The sequence below is a fragment of the Stylophora pistillata genome, chromosome 7 (assembly GCF_964205215.1).
Source record: "Stylophora pistillata chromosome 7, jaStyPist1.2, whole genome shotgun sequence".
Taxonomy (NCBI): domain Eukaryota; kingdom Metazoa; phylum Cnidaria; class Anthozoa; order Scleractinia; family Pocilloporidae; genus Stylophora; species Stylophora pistillata.
In genome coordinates, this window is record NC_142525.1 from 24,929,376 (window position 1) to 24,941,827 (window position 12,452).

The 12,452-nt window shown below is 39.7% G+C and overlaps 1 long non-coding RNA gene and 1 pseudogene across 1 annotated transcript in view; one reads left to right on the forward strand and one right to left on the reverse strand.

Moving 5' to 3' along the window:
* Positions 1-12,452, forward strand: part of LOC148727212 (uncharacterized) — a 58,233-nt gene that overhangs the window by 25,488 nt on the left and 20,293 nt on the right. The window lies entirely within an intron of this gene.
* LOC148727213 (uncharacterized) lies at positions 9,202-9,885 on the reverse strand (annotated as a pseudogene).

Here is a 12,452-nt window from a genome sequence, read left to right on the forward strand (position 1 = left end):
TCTGCAATTCATTTTATTAGTAAACGAAAATGCCAGTTTCAAGGTAATTTCTGTAATTAATCAAACAATCAATAGAGATTGAAATAATAAGGAAGAGGAAACAAATACGATTCAATTTTTCAGCGTCTTAAAAATACTTGTAAACTATTTAAATTCATTACCTCTACTCGATTTGGTAGGTTTGACTGTGACTCATTTTGAATATTACATACCGTCATATCAACAGAAGAAAATTTAGAAAGAGTGCAGGGAACTTGGAAACTTATCAACAGTAAAATACAGTAGTATTATAGCAAGCAGAGGTGTTAATTACCTAACTAGGTTTATCTTTCGTTCTTTTTGTCCTAAAACGAGCTTTATCAACTTAAACAATAATTTACAAAATAAAAAAATTAACTCAATAAGGATCGGAGTTAAATAATTGTTTGCTCCTTTTTTCTTTATGTAACACTCGACCTTAGTTCCTGTAGCCACGTGCTTCACAGTCCAAATTTGTATTTTTGCCGAGTTGACAATTTCTGTGGACCGTAATTTTGAATTAATTAGCGTTATTCCACACACGAGAAACATGTTTCTGAACTAGCAACATTTCGCCAACATTTGGTTCGCGGTTTAGTTAAAGACTTGTATTTAAACAAAGATCTCTTACGTGAAATAATTACAGCGGCCTCCTTTTCAACGAAAGGGAAAGAGAGAAACCCTGAGATACGCTTTGTAAACAATCATGATCAGGAGGTGTTGACTATCCTGCCAAGTTATATCGCTATTATGGGAGCACTGCAACAATTTCAGGACTGCAATCCCCTTTTGTGGTACAGCAATATGGACGGTAAGATAATATTATATTAAATAAGCTGTAGATTGGATGTAAAATGCGAAACAATCGAGTTTGCGTGTGAATGTGTACATTTTCGAAGAACTGACTGCATCGTCAAATCAGCTCATCACTTTTATCCAACTTTAAAATCTGATTAAATCGCACTGAATCATTTCCCCAAAAAATCCTTTGGAGATCGAAAAGAACCATACTTCGCCTTCCAAAAGCCATACTTTCAGTCGATTATTTTGTATAGCACTTAGTTAAATAACAGGTTACTTTTGACCTATTTTTAATCTTGTTAGAAGAAGGTCGGATAAATTCAATTACGTTGTGTAAATAAATGATCAAGAATTACTCAAATTGCTGTCAAGATATGTATTGATGTTGTTTTTTCAAGATTTGGTAGTTTTTAACGGTCCAAGTGTTATCAATTTTTGGCGCGACACTCCGAGATTCGTCTGAAATTTTGAGGTTCAAAAGCGGCATTTGGGCGAAATTCAGCTTTTGTCGATTTCCTCGAAAATAAATCGATATTCAGCAAAACGAAGTATGCAGTGGTTTGTTTCGCCATAAGGCCTACCTAACTTAGGAATATAAGCCGAATCGATTTTTCGGCTGTTGCCACCATACTTTGAAAATGTTCGATTTTTGGCCACATTTCCTCTTAATAACTCATTTCTCAAAAGGCAAGCCTTACCCGGTTAATCTAAGGTGGTCAGTTGATAATAGACCTGAGCAATACTCATCTCATGTCTGAATGCAAATTATATATGGAATGTCCAACTGAAGCAAGCAGTTCCTTATTGGAGATAAGCTCTAACCAAAGCGATTTTTTCAAAGTGCTTAAGTAGCACACTTCAGAAATCTGCACCAACCATCTCGCCCGAAAAGCGTGCATCGCTGTTCAATAATGAATCAAATTTCAGAGTCAAACTCAAAGACCAGCTCATTTTTGAGAATTAGAATGATGTCACAGTCCCTAACGGTATTCTCAGTGACGATGACCACAATTTATAATTACGAACTTTTTCACTTCGTTACACATAAATCTTCAAACTGTCCTATGTACACAAGAGCAAAACAAATCAACTAGTATTTCTCAACATTTGCGTCATGTTTCAACAGATCAAGTCAATCTTCGTAGACAAGCCACTAATGGTTCATTCCTTTCTGGTACGGCTACAGGAAATTAATTTCATTTTGAAAAGTTCATGAATAATTTTCTTTCTTCTAAACACATTTCCTTGCTCTCTTTTATCGTTAGAGTCAAGCAAGTAGGGTTTTCTCCGCATTGGCCACAACACCAAGTACCTCCATCACTTTACAATTTTGGAACAGTGGCGTTCCCGAATATATATTTTGATTGATTACCAAGAACTGTATTCGTTATCCTGGTAGATTAAGGTCAACACATGACATTAAATTCCACTTGATCTCAGAACAAGCCGCCCTAACAGCTGATGAAATGTGAGCCCTAACAATAAGCAAAGTTTTCTGCTAAAATCTGGGGATTGATAACACGATTATTTAATACAACTACAAATGATTTGTTTCTACTCGAGGTATTAAAGCTATGTCACCACTAACCACTCGTATTTCGGACCAGTTTTCTTGCCCGGCTCGTCGCCCGTGATGTATTGATCCCTTGCTATTATACCGCACACTCCATCGAGGTAACGAGGCCTGCAGCAATAAACTTGGGGAAATTTACGTGAGTAATTTTGGTCCTTTGGTCCTTACAGTTACTTCAAATTGCCCAGTGTTCAAGCTGCTTGAAATTCAGTTGTGGACTAAGATCGAGCTGTTGTTTCCGCTTCGATGATCCCTTGTCCTCGTTATTGGAGTTTTGTGACGACTACGATCTCACTATAATAATATTCTGGTGTTGAAGAGCAGCCTCAAGTACCTTGGGTGAGAAAGATTCGTTTGCTGGAATCAATTGATGAAATATTTTTGACGCTTTATGATGTCGATGTGGGATCTTACGAGCGAGGGAGACCGAAGCGTCGAACGTGAAGACACGAAACCTCTTGATGACTCATCATTATGTGAGCCTCAAGGTTTTTCTACAAAGATAAAAGCCGATAGATTTGAGTCGGGCAACGCTACCTATGAGGTCGAAAGATGCGATTAATCCGACATCAGATGAAGATACACATGTTTTTGATAAAAATGTGAAAGGACTTAAAATCTTGGATCCGAAAGGGACTGATGTTGACAGGAGACAACCGTGACCAACTGAAAAAGTGAAAAGCCTATCGCCTCACCGAAAGAATTGTTGAACAATGGATTGAAAGGTCTTCTGAACTCAGCATAAAAACAAGGAGTTTAAAGGCTTTACGTGCATCGACGACCTCATCCAAACTAAGGGTTCTTCAGGCCAAGGCAAGACAAACTGAGTTAGAGGCAGGAATCACACACTTTGAGCGGGTTGAAACAGCTGAGAAGGATACCGAGAAGGTCAGGCTTATGAAAGACTTTGAAGTTCCTGCTGTTATTAGAAAGGTGTACGAAGATACAATTAAGGAAGATGAAGAACATTATTTGGGCTCTGACGACCCTGATATCGGTGAAGTGAAGAATCCTAAGGGCCCGAGGGAAAAGAAAACCGGTAATCCCAGAGCTATAGGTGTGCAATTGGAGCATTCTTCTGGCGTAAAGGAGACCTTATATCTATTTGCATCGAAATTCAATCTACCAGTCATCCACTCTCATCAAAGTGTTGTTCACAGCGTTAGAGGTACCTCGGGCCAAGACATTACTAAAGGAGGAATTAACACTCTCGTAAAGGACATCAGTGACCCTCAGGCAGGCTTCTGGGAAAAAGTGGAGCTAAGAACTACACAGCCACCACCTGCACCTACTCCACTCGAATGTCATCCCATTCGGTTCCTGCGATTCAGAGCAAATTTCGAGAAAAAGTAAAGAGTGGAGTCTCATTGACGGACTCACAGCGAAAGGATGAACTATCTAATGACTTGCACAAATGGAGGAGCCAAAGGAGCCATTAAAAGCTATCAAGGCCCACCGAATGGCTCCGTGTGGCCCTTCAGGTTCTGAGAAAAAGATTTGGACTGAGTGCTATGATCATAGAGGTACTGAAGTCATTGGTTATCAGTGGTCCGAAAATTAGAAATAGTAACGGCGCAGGTCTCTTAACTCTCTCCTACAAACTTCGGAACTTCTGCTGGGCAATGATCGAATTAAACTCAATGAACTTGATGGTATTACAAACCTTCGAAAAATCAACAATCTTTCACCCGATTACTTTCAGACAAAATGGAGAATGTCAGCCGAAACTGTACCGCGACCGAAGACAGGTGAAAGAGAGCCTTCATTGAGTTGAGCAGTCTGCACTCAAAACTGTCGATGCACAGACAGAGAACGACCCCGCGGTTTATGGAGGATCACAGCATCCCACAGCAAGAGTGAGCAGTGGTATCAGACCCAAAGAACACCCTTAACATCAAAATCGGCAACTAGCCCACCAATCACCACTCTGGCGACGGAGGTCCAAAGTATTGGAGGTAATCGCAACCAACAAGTCAAGTTATACCCGTAGAAAGCTTAAATGTGTCTCCCAGATACTGCCCTGATCGACTGAACCTAAAGGGCCTCACCTAAAAAATCTAGGGCTCCCAAACTCTCCCCCAGGTGTGAATTTATCTTAGATTGTGACCAGTGTTTACTGATGGAGTTGTGAGAGTCGTTGGTCGTATTTGTGAAACTTCCTATGCGCAAGGTGCTAAGTTCTCCATGACCATTCCTTCGAAGCATCATGTGTCTCGTTTACTGATGGAAACCTACCACCAGAAACTAAGTCATAACCTGCACCTCCCTCATACCCTCAGCAATGGCTGACATGAACACTACTTCAGCCTGTATTATTGCACAAGCGTTCGTAAATTTTGGCTTGATCATGAACTGCACATGGTGTTGCATTTGTGTAAGCTGCTAGCAGACTTGTACTTGACTTGTTTTTCATTTCCCTTTCGGCTTCGTAACTTGCTTAGGCGCTCCTCTACAAAACTGCCAGTTACGCACACTAGTTATTACCACCTCGCATGTAAAATCGCCTATTGTTTACACAACAAATCCCCTAGGAAGCTCAAGCTAGCGTTTCAACATCAATAGTGTTTAGGTTTTTTTCATCTGGTTCTGTCTCTCTTGGGCAATCATTCCCATTTGGGCTTAATTTCTTGTCTGAAGGTAGAACCTTTAATTTCTTTTTTCACCTGGTTCTGCCTCTTTTGAGTTTTCAGTCCTATTTGATCTATTGTTATCTGAAGCAGAATTTTTCGTTTTTTAATCTGGTTTTGTTCTGTAGTTTGTTATTTTAGACTGTGCGCTTTTATCGAAAGACTCTCATTTTGAGTATGGTTCTCAAGAGAATTCAATTTCCCCGTCTTGATTATGCTTGATTTTTTTCTTTGCAGATTGAATATTACCCAAGGTAAGTCATGTTGAAAAAACCGTAATTATTTCGATTAAAAAGTAAGTTCTCCTATTGGAATGACCAACAAACTCGAAATCAACGCTATACTGTTAGTGCACGACTCGTTTACCAACTTTCCGTCGATGTTGTTTTTGTCTCGGTGGTGTCTACCTTACCATCTCGTGGATATGTTATTTACAGTCAATACTGAATTTATGAATAGTGTAACGATGTTACCCGGATAGCCGTGTAACAAACCAGATTTAACTATAAAAAGAAACTACACCTTATTCAGCCGCCATGACACCCGGAAAGCATGGCCCACACAACTATCCAGGATCCTTTGCATGTTTACAATATCCGAGAACTTCCGCCAACACAACTTCTGGTAAACAATACTATCAAAACTTTACAAATAGAATCATGAACGAGTAAATTACCCCTTCTCGTGTGGTATTCCACTGCTTCTTCATTTCCATCTCCATTCTTAACTATGATAGCTTCCCTCTCTAAAAAATCAATCTTGAGATACGAGAAGTAATAGGAGGTTCGTAAAAGAAGAATTTTTTTTTACTTGTCTTTTTGTGAATTTTCTCGCAGCCTAATACGTGTAGCTAGCAATGTTCGCAGCGGCGCGCTAGGAGACCCCGCCGGTAAAAAAAGCTTCTAAGATGTTTCTCTAATGATCGCTTTAAAACACATTTCTTTCTTGGGGAAGGGTGCGAAAACCGCGATCCGTTGAAAAAATCTTTATAGGCCAATATGTTCTCACACCTAGAAATTTCAAAGTTAAAGTGAGTGCTGGAGATAGGAAAAGTGTTGGAGGTACGTAAAAGTTTATATTAATTGAAAGGATTACTTGAGTAAGTTGAAAATATTGTAGGATTAGTATTTTCAGGTTGCCTTTTGCAGTTTTTGAGCTTACTGGCTTACAGCAGGTAAAACTCTAAGTCAACAGGTGTGTAAGTAAGTATGTAAGTACCACTACGTGAGTAAGACCTCATGACGGTTATTGTAGAGTTCGCTGCCAGAGTATTACCTTATTATAGGAAATTAACAATGTATGTAATTAACGCGAATTTCAAAAATTCGCGTTAATTTTATGTATCTTAGTTTACCTCATTGTTAATTAAAATTACGTTAATTGAAAGCATCGTTATTTAAAGACACCTTTATTATAAGCAAAGCTACAATTCCTCTACGTCACCGTCAGAGTCGGTTGACGCATCATCATTTAATATTAAGTTCAAAATGTCCTTAGATTCATCAGTGTAGCGATCGTCTTCTCCGAGGGGATAACTCACTTCTTCAACTTTCTTGCGCAAAATGTCTATCGCATTTTTGTCATCCCATTTCAAAGTCACCGCAATAGGTATTTCTAATCACCTTCAACAAGTGGAGATGGCTTATATTTTATCGCTGTGACCTCTCCTTTTATGACAGCTTCTCTCTGCAGTGCGTGCCAAATATATCGGCTCAATTCTATTGGAATATGTCCGACAGTAGAAGGAAATATGGTTCCTGGCAATATTGTTTGCCCAGCAGCTGCAAACCGGTCGTGTTTGTTGTCTTTCTCTTGCTTGAACGTGAGCTGTTGCTTTAAAAATGGTTTCCAGCTTGTGCGATACACGTGATAACCTCTTAAAGCAGTGTTGAATTTCAATGTGGGAACGACTTCATCAGTACTTGGACCACTCATTATTTCACTGGCCTACTGAAATGAAGAACCGAGCTCTTAAGGCTTGTACAGCGATTACCTTTATCTTCAATGGTCAATAATTTTCCGGTCTGAGGGGGGAACACGTGAAGACTGGAATTTGCGAACCTGTGAGGAAACATGCCGTTTTCGAGACGGAAAGCCACTAAAGTGTAGGATGTGATTTGATAGGTGGATTTCGATCCTTGTGTTCAATTTTATATGAGCGGGGAAATCCGCAAAATTCCTAAGCGCAAATGCACCAGACATGTCAATCCTAATGTATTTCACAAGAGAGGGATCAAATACACAAGGCATTATTCTTCCTAGCAGAGAAGAATCTGGAGTTTTTCATTCAGAATATGTCAGCATAGTCACAGAAATGCAGTCTATCCCGCAAGTCAAGAGAAAGAGAAAGACCTACCGCGAAGATGAGAAAATTAAAATTGCCAAATATGCCAATAGCCATTAGACCGTAAACGCTCTAAAACATTTTAGACAAGACTTCCCAAACCTGAATGAAAGCACTCTACGACCCTGGGTGGCGAAGTATCGACTTGAAGCGAAAAAGACGTGTTTGAGTGACTGTATTCGAATCTCTGAGAGAAGAGGGAGACCCTTACTGCTGCCTGATGAGCTTGACAGAAAGCTCCAAGCGTTCATTGTCAGCACAAGGACTGCAGGAGGGACTATCAACAAGCATGTTATTTATGGCATTTTGATGGGTTTCATTAAGAGTGATCTCGGAAGATATGGTCAGTATTTAAATTTTGTGATTACCAACGGTTGGTTACAGTCCCTTTACCAGAGAATGAACTTGACTCGAAGGATTATAACCACGTCAAGGCCTGCTATCACCAAAGCAACTTGGCTCGAAGTAAAGGCAACGTTTCTACATGATATAGTGTCCACTATAGTTGAAGATGAAATTCCCGATGAACTTATTCTAAATGTTGTCCAAACACCGTCTAAGTTCGTGCCGACGGATAACGTCACGATGGCAGAGAAGAGTTCTAAGCATGTATCCAGAAAAGGGAGTAGTGACAAACGTGGAATTACAGTTACTTTGGCGGAAACGTTAAGTGGACAAATATTACCATTCCAACTCATTTACACCGGTAAGACAAGCCCTTCACTGCCGCATGTCGAATTTCCAGCTGGTTCTGTTTGAGTTACAATGAAAAGCACTGGAGTAAAGAAGCCGAAACAATGGCTCTGATAAATAAAATAATTTACCCGTATGTCACTAAAGTCAAAGAAGAGTTAGGCCTCCCTGAAACTCAAAAGGCATTGCCAGTATGGGATACATTCAAGGCACAAAGTACAGATAAAGTCTGGAGCGAGCTGGAAAGGCTGAACATAAACGTTGTCGCTGTACCAAAGAACATGACTCATCTGTTGCAGCCTTTGGATCCAACAACAAACTCTGTCAAGAAGATGGAGAAGCGTGGTTTCAGTGACTTTTTTACATCCACTATCACTAAAACATTGGAGAAAGACCCGCAAAGAGATGTCACCACAATCGAGGTGGACCTGAAGCTTTCAACACTGAAGCCAATCCACGCCAAGCTACTTATGAGTTTATATGAATTCCTGCAAGGCGAAAAGGGGAGGAAAGTCATCTTGAATGGATGGAAAGCAGCAGGAATAACGGAGGCAGTAGAAAGCGCCAGGAAACGTCGGATTCCAACCCTGGATCCATTCATGCCTTAGTATCTTATGTTCTTTTCCGGAAATAAAGAGCAAATTTTGTTGTTAGCCGTTGTTGTTTTCTAACGAAATGAGTGCGAAAAATATTAAATTCACGTCTTAATTATGCAACATACCGCACGGAAAGTCGCGTTAATTAAATCTATGTAAACATAACTTTTGGAAAATTCGCGTTAATTTTATGACGCGTAAATTTTGTTCGCGTTATTAACATGCTTCGTTATATTCCTATAATAAGGTAGTTCGGAAACTGATGGTTCAATAACTACGAGACAAACTTCAATTTGTTTTTTAACTTCGAAGATTTGTTTTCCTTTTCTTTTCCTACCAAATGCTATAATATGCAAGGCTTCTCACATTACGCGATAATGCGATTCGCATACTGGGCCTCAAATCGCGTCAAATAACGGAAGCACAATTCAGCTCATGTTGGCGCTTACCGACAATTACAATTTATCACAGAAAAACACTTTTCCTTTGCCGCTTTATTTTGATGGGTCCGAAAGTTTATTGCAGCACTCATTGTCGACATCCAGGCTTCTAAGATTTAATTTCCACTGTCACTGTCGATGAAGTTAGGGTGATGTCACGGGGATCATGATCAATAAACTTTATTTCGTTCCAGAGTGGGCGGTGTCCGGTGTTGTGGGCGTGCTCCGGAACTGCAGAGGTCTACGTCTCAGCGAGTCGGATATCTTTGTCGTTTCCTTAATGCTCTCCTGAATAGGTCTGCCAGTTTTGCCTATGCAGACCTTCCTACACTCACAGGAGATCCTGTAGACTACGCCATCCTGTTTAGCTGGGTCAACGGCATCCTTCGGGCGTAATAGGTGTGATATCTGACTTGAAATAGCATGTATGCCTTGTTATTGTAGATAGCGGCGAAGTTGTTCGGAGAGGCCCTTGATAGAGGGAAGGACTGCAGTGGATCTGATCACAGTGCTGGCGGTCGGCTTTTGTTACACTCTGCACAAAAGAGGAAGGATAACCATTACAAACAAGAACAGATAAGAGATGTTCCTTCTCATGGGAGATAACGGAGGGTTTTGCGACGAGACGTTTCGCACGCTCGAAAAGGCACATAATACCGCACTTTACTGACTCCAGATGGTATGAATCAAACGCTAGATATTTTTCAGTGTGTGTTGGCTTCCTGTATACGCCGGTGGTTAAGCGTCCATCGGGTTCTCTTACAAAAGCCGTGTCGTGAAAGGCATCGTTCATGTAGATTAGCTTAAAAGAAACTTTTAAGCCGAGAAGTCTGCTGAAAACAACAAAAGTGATCCTCCAGCAAGGAGAATTTCTGGAGATCTACACAAGAGCAGTCAGCAGTTCTACCAGACCGTCACAATTTAATGCAACAAGACTAAGTATAAGCTAAACATCGAAACTAAGAAGACGATGCTTAGTGTGCAAGAATTCCGGGCTGATGAAACGGTGAGAAAATTCGCTTAGTTGCGTACAAAGCATTGCACTAATCTAAGTGACATAGATGAGAGAGTGATTGAATTATATGCCAAAGATTTGATATAAATTTAAGTTGAATAACGCGCTTCTTGTTAGAAGAGTTTTGACTTGAACAATGAGTTGAAATCAAATGCTGACTCAGAAGAAAATGATATTCAATTTGCAAAGTTGTTGAATGTCTAAATAAGTTTTCCTCTCGCTCTCAAGATCGCGGATAAAATGTGTAGCCACGAGAGTTATTTTTTATCGGTTCTGTCTTTCGTCTTTGTTATTTGTAATTAGTGTAAATAGTTCTCACCTCGATGGTTCATTTCTGTATTTATTAGTTTGTATTTTTTTTCGTGCTGTCAAAATGTAAATTAAGTTTGTCAGCGTTGTTTAATGTTATCGCCTTTGAGTATTATGTAACCTTGTTTAGTCTATTGTTTTAGCCTTTATCCGTTATATAACGTCGTAGTTTGTAAATTTCATTTAGTCGTTGATTATTCCGGAGTGCTGTACAGATCTTGTAAGTAGTTACGCTTTCGTTTGTATTTTCCTGTGTTTTTTCATATTTATTTCATTGTATTTCAGTTTCCTTGGGTTTAAGTTCGCATTGTTAATTCTGTATTTTTCTGTGTTATGTACAAGTGAATCGTTGAGATTAAAGGAACGCATTCAAACTGTGAAGGAGTGTCAGTAACAACATGGATAAACTAGAATACACGTAGAGTGGAACAGGAGCATTAAATCGTGTCAACTCGATTCTTGCATTGAAAAATAAGGAGGAGCAAAACCAGCAGAGTGAAGATGTAGAAAATGAGGTTCGTGAGTCACCATCGAAGAAAAAATCCAAGAGGTCACTATCGCCTGAAATTGTGATAAGAGAGATTCCTGTGTATCATAGCGGAAACGAGTTGGACCTGGTGAATTGCCTTCTTCGAAATTTTGGCTTAAGTCTACGTATGATGATAAAGCTAAGGAGCAGAGAATATAGTATCTTGTTTGGGTTGAGGTAAGGAAACTCAAACCTCACCCACTGTTGCTGGTACTTGGTCGGACAGGTACCAACATCATTGGGCATCATTGATTGCAAACTCAGCGATTTTGGCTTGCGGTATATAGTTGTTAAAAGTGATGCTGTGGTAGAAAGGTCCACGAAGAAACTGTATTTTAAATATGCTTCCGCTTTTTAAGTTTTTAATTAATAATTTAAACATGTAAACGTTAAGTGGTCTATGGGAACATGCTGTTGTTTGAAAGCTGGACAAATGCACTGACAAATGCACTTTTCAATGTAAGAACATGGTGTTGGATAACGTTCTTGAGCGAGAAAACCCAGATGAAAGTGATGCCAAAGATGCTGAAGATTGACCACACTTATCACTGGTAGGTCGGCAGGTAAAGTATAAAAGGTTTCGAAACGTTCATGTTTTGCTTGTTTGTGTTTTCTTCTGAATAATCGGTGGACTTTAGTCCCCACTTTTCTCCAGTTCCAATCCTGTCCATCTGAAACAAGGTTACTGATTTGCACGGTCTAGAACCAAGGCGATTCAAAGTGATCAATCAAACGAAAGAATTTGTAAGTATTGTGATTTAAAACGTCAGTTTAAACTTGAAATAAGTATAATACATCCTTCATTAATTTTTAACCGGCTTTGAGTATAGTTTTACGAACCCAAATACTATACTAGCAGATCTCATTAAAAAAAAAATGGCGGTTATTGATTGAGTTGAGAGAGTAGATTATAAACGCGATCTTCAGGATGAAAGCTAACTTTCCTTTCCGTGCCATTATACCTTTTCATAATCCTGAATATTCAAAGATAACATAAAATCAGCACTACAAACGTCGCATAAGGAAGATTCCGACCGCAATCCATTCAGTCGTACGTTTCACCCTCACACCCACTCAGTTAAATCCATCATTCTTAAAAACTTTAAATTACTTCAAAACGATCCAGAGACAAACGCTATCTTTTCGCAGCCTCCGCTCGTTTCATTCAAACGCGACAAAACCATAGGCAATGTTTTGGTCAGAAGTTCATTTCAGACTAATGACCAACCAGGCACTTTTAAATGCGCTCGTGCACGGTGCAAAACGTGTCCTTTCATTCACAACACTGATAAAATATCGGGACCTAAACGATCCATTAAGATCACCGATCACTTCACGTGCACCTCCGCCAATGTAATCTATTGCATAACTTGCACTTATTGGAAAAAGATGTACATCGGCGAAACAGGCAGAAGACTAGGTGACCGATTCCGAGAACACCTTCGAGACGTGGAAAGGAATGACAAGGACACATCGAAACCAGTCGCTAGACATTTTAATTTACCTA